The sequence below is a fragment of the Sesamum indicum genome, linkage group LG1, assembly GCF_026168435.1.
Source record: "Sesamum indicum cultivar Baizhima isolate 11 linkage group LG1, ASM2616843v1, whole genome shotgun sequence".
Lineage (NCBI taxonomy): Eukaryota > Viridiplantae > Streptophyta > Magnoliopsida > Lamiales > Pedaliaceae > Sesamum > Sesamum indicum.
The window spans coordinates 6,187,184-6,197,561 of record NC_142657.1 but is presented as its reverse complement, the minus strand read 5'-3'; the positions used below and the strand labels follow the sequence as shown (position 1 = coordinate 6,197,561).

The 10,378-nt window shown below is 39.2% G+C and overlaps 1 long non-coding RNA gene and 1 pseudogene across 1 annotated transcript; one reads left to right on the top strand and one right to left on the bottom strand.

The window, feature by feature from the left end:
• Positions 1 to 2,080: 2,080 nt before the first annotated feature.
• LOC148789400 (uncharacterized) lies at positions 2,081 to 4,718 on the bottom strand. Its single transcript, XR_016067480.1, has 3 exons — positions 4,528 to 4,718; positions 2,884 to 4,099; positions 2,081 to 2,728 (listed from the first exon to the last, which is right to left on the bottom strand). It is a non-coding gene; the product is annotated as an uncharacterized LOC148789400 (long non-coding RNA).
• Positions 4,719 to 5,738: 1,020 nt separating this feature from the next.
• LOC148789399 (adenylate isopentenyltransferase 5, chloroplastic pseudogene) lies at positions 5,739 to 6,701 on the top strand (annotated as a pseudogene).
• Positions 6,702 to 10,378: the final 3,677 nt, after the last annotated feature.

The window sequence follows — 10,378 nt, the reverse complement described above, 5'->3', positions numbered from 1 at the left end:
GCTTTGTTCTTGGTAAGACCGCAAGCAAAGGTAGGGCTACAGTCATGCAGTGAACGTTCATCATCGTCCCACCAATATCCAGATATAGTGTTGAGGTATTGAGCTGAAGAAAGAAGCAATTTACTGAACTTTAATGGCATTCTCGTAGTGAAAGAAATCTCTATCATATTTGTAGATGCAACGTACAACTCCCTTTCAATACAAAACGAAGAAGAGGATGAACAGAAAATGTAACAGACTCTGACTAATGGAGCAAACCACTAATACACGTGATCAGCTACTAAACTAACAAAGACATAATCAGAAAAGAAAGGAAAAAACGCAACACAAACAGCAGCAGCAGAGCCCTACACCTTATTTAGCTTGATGGAATCCAGATTTTGCAGTATTATTTCCAACATATAGCATCACCACAAATCAAACAAAACCAAAGGTGGATGGCTGGTGGATTGTACAAATTCATCATAAACAAATACAAAACCAGAAAATCAGTCACCTTTTTCGAGTTAAAGGGTAGAAAGAACTTAAATGCAATCTGCACACTAAAACATAATAGAGGGGTTTGGCTTAATGCATACAAAGTTCAGGGAAGCACACAATGACCGTCGACACCACTACAACGAAAGAATATTAAGCGGCAAAAACAGAGTACCGAAAACAATTAAAATATGCGTCAATATACCCAAAAATAATGTTTAACACCGGCCTACACACCGGAATACAAAGATAGCATCATTGTAGGCCAAACACGACAAAGAGTAGACAAAAATAAATAGTTCATTATCTGGCTCATAACCAGCTTTGATCCCCAACTATTCCACCTCTGATCGGGCGGAGCTATCCAAACTAAATGAATCAACGTCATCCATGTGTCAAGTCATAGGCGCAACTTCGGGTCCACTAAAAATATCTTGCAGCTCATCCCACTGCGGCTCGCCGAAGTAGTAGTAGGCCTTAGCAAATGGGGTTTCCTGCGAAAGGTTAAAGTTTTTGAAGCCGGAGTGTACAACTCAGTAACAGACACAAATTTGGAGGAGCATATGGGAAAACTCTTACTCGTATGATCCGCCGCAAATGTTCCTTCGTACAGCACATCCTGTTCGACCGTCTGTTCCATCGTATGTTGGGTTCCTAAAGCAACTTACTGAAAGTTTCGTATCACAACCGCAGAAGGCTCAATCTGGATCTGAAGAAAGATTCAGACCACACGCGACCGGCATACGCATTCACAACCTTGGCAGAGAATGTGAAGGCATGGTTACCGGGCGGAAAGGGGTTGGGCTGTGGACTGCCCATGAGCACGTTGACTTGAAGAAAGACATAGAAGGCGTTGTCGACTCTCTTCGTCTAGGTAGGTGTGTAAAAGTACCGCGATTGACCCATGGGGTACTTGCGGCGAGGCATTTCGAGGGCTATAGAAGATTACGGTGGTGGGAGAATACAGAGAATAGAAGACGAAGATGAATAGGATTTGTGAGGAGATGCAAGACACCCGGTTATGTAAGGGGGAGAACAGTCGTATCTGGACGGGGTATTTGAAGCGACACGCATGTATTGAAGCGTAGATGGTTGTAGGCTTTTCTTTTTCCATCTCCGCACGGTTCAGTTTTGATATAAGGAGGAGAGTGTTCATACTGCAGAGAAATTGGTATACGCCGTTCCGGTTGGAAGTGCTTACAAAGTAGATTGAACGTCCTACAGAAATTACTACATCAACCAATAGAAAACCACTTATTTTCTGACGTATATGAAACCCATATGTCAGGGACTCATGGGTGGACATTGCAAATTACTCGCAACAAAAAACAATGTTGTCCGAAGATTATTATACAATACGGAAAGTACAAATATTATAATATAGATAAAAACATTAAACCATCTGCAAATTCATTAATTAGACTGATGTTTTGGTACAGGGAACATAGGGTGGTGGTCCACAAAACATATAAAACCATGTTGAAAATGCATATGAGACAAAAATGGACCACGTGCCACAGCACTGAGGAAACATTCTCTGCCTCGTACAACAGTTCTACTAAAAGACATACAAAATATACATATGAAAAGCATTTATAGACGTACTAAAGGTAGCCGCTAGATAAGTTACGACGGAAGGAGAAATGTTGTGAACAGGCAACATGGCTCCGGAGGAAAATCTGCAAAATATACATATATATATATATTTTTACATACACAGACAAATAGTACATGTACATAATATTATATATATGATCCCATGCAATCATGGCCAACACAGAGCACAGAAACGGACCCTCTTCTCCATCACCGACGAACCTCCAACATACAGCACTGAAATGTTGCAAACATCAATCAACCTTCTTCACGGGTGTACGATTCGAAGCGGAGGAGCTGGCTTGTCCTTCAGACCTTACACCACTGGGGCTGCCACAGTTGGTATCTTCGCATTTCTGCCCGACACTTGGAACATGAGGAAGTGGCTGCATGGAGTCTGCATCATCCAAGAACCCATAGAAATCATCACGAAAATTCCAAAGAGATGAGCCCGAAGTAGGGCTATCCGAGATAGAGCCGTAGGGGCAAGGATCTTTATGGACAACAGCCACTGGATCGGATAGTTGAATCGGGACAATAGGATCAAAATGATCCTTCGAATCTGCTTCTTTCGATTCTGAACTGCCATTGTCAACTGAAGCGGAGTCAGAGTCAACCGGCTGGGCAAAGAGCATATATAGATCATCCCACATGTCTTCATAGGCATTAACATAGCATTTTCCGATGCGAGATTCCCACAAAAAAAACAAAGCCGTACGAGACAACCAACATTAATGCACATTGTCATACGTGTTACCATTATAAAATGCATATAACAACATTCCCACAGAATATAAAAGAAAAAAGTACCTTGCAGAATTCCTTCCAAGTAGAGTCATGCGCGGTGACAAAACGTAGCGTAGTGTTGCAGACATCCCTGCGGGCAATGAGCCTCCCGAAAGCATCATGTCTCTCACGTAGGAACTTGACGACATACTTTCCGCAACGAATGTCAACCTTAAGCTCATGATGTTTACGAACCACTGCCAACGCATCAGTTATGGCTAAGGTGTTCTCCTTATCAGGATGGAAACGTCCGTTTTTGGCATGTTTCAGCAGTTTACTGACAAAAGTTCGCTCCATATCCTTGGTCCATTTGGAACAATAGAACATATAATGCTGATAATAGAACCCATCGGGCCACATCATAGGGTATTTCCACAAATAGTATGTTGAGGGAATGTACAAAAAAAGGAAAGGAAGTTGCAGAACACAAAAGGAACATTCAGTCGCATTTATAGTGGTAACATGGGGAATATTTTTGCATTTTATGGACAATAAACAGAACTCAGGCGAAAATTGTGTGTGAAGTAAGAGAGAATAGTCTGTAGTAATTAAAATGTCAGTTGCATAACATTAAGGTAGGTGATTGTAATTAATGGAAAGATATGGCAGTTGTGTAAGAATGGACGTGTCTAAGCATTAATTGCATATGCAGGGGATGTAGAGTGAAGTGCAGGCTGCTGCTATTTAGGAAGAATGGCACAATGTTTATTCTATGCAGCATGTGCCCAATAAATGCAGAGGCGTTGGATGTATAAAGAAATGCAGTATGTAGCCATTTTCAGACAATGATATCAAATTTATTATCTGCAGCAGGTGGACATTGAATGCTGGAAGTTGTGTGATAATGAATGAAGTAGTTGGGGGGATAGGTAGTTTGTATGAATTAATGCAGAACTCGAAAGTGAAGTGATGGAATTGCGACTTCAGAATGAATGCAGTAGTTGGAACTGAGGATAATATATTATTTGTAAAAGGATGTATGGAATTCAAGTAAGCTGTATTGGAAATTAAGCACGTGAGAGGGTAAGACACAGTAAGATTAAATTGCTCAACTTGTCACCAGCAACTTTAGTAAGGCAGGAGAGACGTAACAAGCATAAGAAAATAATCGAATGATTGCATACATTATAATGGAAGTAGTTTACAAAGTTTTAAATGGCACACAATTGGAGAAAACTTACTTGTCAGAGCACTCATTGGGTCAAGTCAAAATTGCATAACGTAAAACAAGGAAGAAGTGCTGAGATTGAAAAAAAAGTATATACAGTCGGAGTGATTAAGCAAGCTTAAATATTGAGCGAGTATGCAAGAGTAATAAGCAAAAGAAGTAATAAGATGATCAAGTAATTGTGTAACCGTGTATGACTCCTATTCTCTACATGTAGACGATCATTCAAACATTTTATCTGAGTCTCGTAGCCTGATATACGATTGAACAGCCTAGGAATAATCTCTTTTGACCTGCGGCACATGGACGGGTCGACCCATTCAAACGTGCCGCAGTAATGACCCTAATTGTAAAGACAGGTATGAGGTGAGTAAACGTGTCTTACATATACGAAATAGGCAACATCGAATGAGTAAATCGTACATGCTCAGAATAGCATGTACCACATTTCAAAAAAAATATTTTATAGCTGTGAACAGGAGTTTACTGAAAGAACGAACCGCATTGCCAGGGCACCCGCGTAACCTCCGTCCCGAATTAAGGGTAGTCCATGATGTGCGTAAGTGAACATCCCTACCGCAACGGCAAACACGAAAAACAGATTCGGTTGAAGCAGAAGAATGTTGCTTACTACCCATTCTGCCTTCATCATTGGTACTACAGAAATCGTTTTGGAAAGGAGCGGTATCCATGAACGATGATCTAGACAGTAACGGTGGAGGGATGGGGAGTCATCTCATAAAAACGACGGGGATAATCAGAAATTGCTTTAAATTTTGTCCAGAGAGGATTACAAACTCACCGACATCGTCGGATGGGAGTGCGGAAAACTGAAATTACATAAACCCTAAAAATGGAGATAATTGTTCAGGGCAAAATTACAACCCGTTACATATATCAGGGGATTTTTCGTTACGGAGAATGTTTGGATAAAGATAAGCTTACCGTGAAGATAATGGATGAATTCGTCCAGTACAACGGATTGGTGGGAGGACCCTCTGTCGGCAAAAAAACAGCTTAAAACAGAAATTGGGGAAAGAGAGGGAAGGGAAATGACGAGGCAAGGGGCAGGAGCGGTGGGAATATGCGTAATATAAATTGTTCAAATAGAAGGGGGCATTAACGTAATAGAACAAGTACATCGTGGAAGTAATACATGAAGGTAAATAGACGACAAAGGATAGATTGAGAAATTAATCCCTATAGGTAAACATTGGGCTATCTATCCCACCTCAACCAATCCAACTAGCAATCCAAAATTAATCCGGAGGGGGGGATACGAAGTGGGGGAAAGTGAACATGACCTAAGGGGATAGGGATAGGGGTGTAGTTATTACCATGAATGGCTTGATTTGTTCCACATTGTGTGTACGTATGTATGTATAAATACCCCCTTACACATCCTATATTTCTTCACGTTTCAAACAATTGTCCAAGTAATTTCTTTCACATCAAAGAAACTTGTTCATGATTCTCTCTAGAGCCCACAAATGTTTGAAGTTTTCTTCAAACAAATCCTTCTGAAGAAGAGAAATTAATCCAAGAGTTGAGAAGGGCTTGTCACTCTATGATAGATAGATATTCTAAAATAGTAGATTGTATTTGGTACAAATTATGTTTTAGAGTATTCTAACACGTGGCCTTTTTCTTTTTTTATTTGTTTGATGAAATTGACAGGTGTTACAAAAAGTAAAAGTAATTACCAATTAAAATGTCGATCTCCGCTTGGAAGCCAGCACAATCTAGCATGACAAACTTTTCAGTTCGGGGCATGATGAACAAGCACCAAGAGAAGGATAAGGTGGTGGTGGTATTGGGTGCCACTGGCACAGGCAAATCGCGCCTGGCGATAGACTTCGCCACCCGTTTCGGGGCAGAGGTCATCAACTCGGACAAAATTCAGGTCTACAAGGGGCTTGACATAGTAACTAATAAGGTGAGCAATGAGGAATGCCGCGGCGTGCCACACCATTTGCTTGGAATCATTGATCCCGAGGTGGATTTCACTGTGCATGATTTTGTGCATCATGCATTACTGGCTACTGATGCCATCGTACGAAAGAATCGGTTGCCAATCATTGCTGGAGGGTCCAATTCCTTCATACAGGCACTTGTCAATTACAACACTGAGTTTTCCTCAAAGTACGAATGTTGCTTTCTCTGGTTGGACGTGGCGATCCCGGTCTTGCACTCGTACGTGTCGAAAAGGGTTGATCAGATGGTGGATAGCGGGTTGGTGGAGGAGGGCAAGGCATTTTTTGACCCAAAAATTCGTGACTATGATTATTGGATTAGGCGTGCGATCGGGGTCACCAAGATGGATGAATTCTTCAGGAGTCAGGGTCTTGTCGATGGTGATACTAGGGCTAAGCTTCTTAAGGCAGCTATTGATGAAATTAAGATGAATACTTGCAAATTAGCTTGCCGTCAAGTTGAAAAGATTTTGAGGATGAGGGAGGAATTTGGGTGGCAGATCTACCGGTTGAACACCACAGAGGTATTCCTTCGATGTGGTGGAGATGCCAATGAAGCATGGGAGAAATTGGTGCTGAAGCCGAGTACGAACATGGTGGCTAGTTTCATTTGCAAAGAAAACATAGATCCGAAACCTACTGCATATGAACAATTAGTATTATCAATTATGTACCTTCGTACATATGAACAATTCGTATGATCAGCAAAATTTTGTAGTCCTATTGATATACTGAGTTAAAATTCATGGCATTACATTTAGTGTGAAAGCATTAATATTCAATGCTTTTGATCAACGGAATACATATGTAATCCAATTTATACAAATTTAAAATCATGTCTGGTTGATTAGCATTGTCAACAAGAAATATATATAATCTTATTTGCGTCTAGTTAAACTTGCCGATTCATTTAGTACGATCAACAAAAGAAGTAATCCCTACTCAAACTAAATTAATACTCACTTCCATATGAGTATGATCAACGAAGGATGTAATCCGTACTCAAACTAAATTAATACATACTTTAATATTATGCTTCTACATATGTATGAACAAAATTTATTATCTCTACTTATACCAATTAAACTAGTGTTCGAGCAGTTAGTGTGATCATTAAAATGTTAAATCCTACTTATTTGTATAGGTATAAAAATACAGTTTTTGTCTTGTAATTTATGAGGGGCTGTCATTTTTTGTCATACAAAAGTTATGAAAATTAGTTTTTACAAGACTAAAATTATAAAAATTATAAAATTAATAGAATTAAAATTACTAAAATAATTAGTGTTATCAATAAAATATAAGTAAAAATACTATGGGTGAGTAGGTGGATATATATGTACAGATATATATCCAGAGTTCTTGAAGAAAGTTGAAAATTAAATGAAATTATTCGCGATTGCATTTAAGGTTGATGTATAAATTTGTAATATGAATATATTAGTATAAGATGACTAACACGAATTGGGATTGTATGTTAACATTTATGATATATATATTCTTGAATATGAACGAGGAATAAGATGTGTGATTAATTGTTGTAATATTTATCTAAGTCACGTACATTTACGGTGCTTCCATCAATAAAATATTTAGTCCTAGTTACCAAATTAAACATTGTTTATAGAATTATTTTGAAATTTCATCCTACTAATATCAATTTAAAGCTCATGTCAGTACAATTAATACGATGAAGAATAGTTGCAAATTAACTTAATTATAAATGTGAATGTATTAATGATGTTTGTATCAATAAAGTATAATATAGTCTTGTGCGAACGTACTTATACCAAATAAAAATTCATGTTCCGTGTATTTATTATGATCATCAAGTGAAAAATCGTCTACGTCCAATTACTGTGGTGTACCAAAGAAGTTATTATGTTGATCCAGTCTAAAACCAATGTCCGTGCATTTATTTTACGAGCATAATGTGATGTTTTTACTAATAAAATATATATGTACCTTCTTGCATATGAACAATTAGTATGATCAACAAAATTATGTAATCCTACTGATATACTGAGTTAAAATTCATGGCGGTACAATTAGTATGAAAGCAAGAAATATTCAATGCTTTGATCAACGAAATATATACGCAATCCTATTTATACCAATTAAAACTCATGTCCGTGCGATTAGTATGATCTACAAGAAACATATTTAATCTGATTTGCAGCTAGTTAAAAACTTGTCGATACATTTAATACGATCTACAAATGATGTAATCCTTACTTGTTATAATTTGTAGCCCAATGACTTATTAAAAGGCCGACCTTGGCAGCTCAATTACCTGACCCACTTGGTAGCCCACAACCGACCCGGTAACCCGACCCATCCTATCTAACTACTTATATCATATCGGTAACCCTAAATCTCACTTTCCCTCTTCTCTATTTTTTCTGCGCCGTGTACTTCCTTTCCTCTCCAAATCCTCTCTGTGATTTTCTTCCTTCTCTTTTCCGGGAGCCATGGACACAGGAAAGCCACCAAGGTTTTCCTTCTCTACCACAGTTTTCACCGCTTTAAATAGGGGATTCTCTCTTTCGGCTAAAACATGAATCAAGCTGTTTATCTACTTCATCATTCACCAAAGTTATTTGTGAAATATTGAGTTGGGGTCTTTGTGACCGTGTGATACTGAGATGTGAGTGATCAGAGTTGTGCACGGGTTCTTGGTTAGTGGAGTTACCGGGAGTCGGTTCATTATGGAAATGGTGCCTTGTGACCGTATTCCTTTATCGAGATATTGGATTTGGCTACTCTTAGCCTGTTAATCACTATATTGTTCATTTAATTATTTCATTATTTCTTTCATTTGTTATTATCATTTAAGTTGTATATTGGCCTGTAATAATCTTAAGGAGTTTCGTAGTCAAATTTTTGTAATAGTTGGTGATAACGGAAAAATATGAAAACATAAAATTACCCATTCTTAAGAGTAAAGTGGGTATTTCGGTCAATAAGCATTTCATTATGGCAAGTATCCTCCAGATAAGATCTTTAGATAAGATATGCTGCTTTAATCTAGGAGGATTAAATGGCGTGCGATCTATGAGCATGATCAATGGGAAACTGATTGACACTGCATATAACCCCATAAACGAGCACTTACCATAAATGCAGTTTTCTTATAAATGAGAGAAATGAGGTCATTAACAAGGTAACGTGATTCTGTTCTTAGAAACCAATTATCTATATTCTCTATATCAAAGTTTGACTTAGGCATCGGAGTGTCGTCGTCGGGGACGAACCCGACTAGCCTAACGATCTTTTGTGGTTCTCAAGTACTATTGGTTCGTTGCGATAGCTCCCACATATTGGAAGATAACGCTCGAGTTCGAATTTAATATTCTTCGAGGCGGATCAATTGGCGCCGTCTGTGGTAATCGAGTTCTCATATAGCCTGAGAAACATGGAAGGAGATTTAAGAGGGAATATAGCAGGATTATAAATGACGATGGGAACTGCGGAAAGTATTATTCAATTAACGTGGATGGAGCTTCAACAAATGATCGAGGAAGCAGGACGAAATGTGATCGTAGCCTACGAACGTAGAACCACCACCCGCATAAATAAAGAAGCCACCAAAAGAAAATTATTTGGAGAGGGAGCCCAGGAGAAGATGCCAAGAGCAAGTGGAAGGGCAGCGGATAAAAGTCGACGCCCACCCTTTGAGCTTGGATTGAGCAGTCGAGACAAAAGCCGTCTTAGGGACCCGCCATTTCACGAGCAGAAGTTGATAACGTGTCCAAATAAATTGCCCAGCTGGGCAAACAGATAGACAAGCTCAAGAAACGAGGCAAACTGGTCGCTCAGCATCGGAACTCACCTTTCAGTAACCAGATCCTGACGGAGATGGTGAGCTGGTCACAACTTTGCCAAGTAAAGCTCAAGAGTGGTTTACCAACCTACCACCTGGTAGTATCGAATCCCATGAACAGCTAATGCAAAAGTTTACTTTTCACTTCGCCAGTAAGAGGAAGCAAAAGTAATTTGTCACGCACTTGTTCACCATGAGGCAACATGACAATGAGACTTTAAAAAACTTTTTGGGGAGGTTTAGTAACGAGACCGTGGAGGTGCAAGATTTGAGGATAGACATGATGGTCAACATCCTCATTCACAGTTTGAAGAAGGGACCCCTTGCGTCTGCATTAGCAAGAGACCCACCAACAGGCATAGAACAATTGATGAAACCTGACGTAGAAATACAAAGATGAAGAAGAGATGAACGCAATGAAAGACGAAGAGTGGAAAATTAATGTCGAACGAGGAAGAGATCTAGGTCGCTATTACAAAGAAGAGCATAAACGGCCAAAACACGACAGGGGCAAGGAACTGCCTTACCAACACAAAGTACACTCCGTTATATACG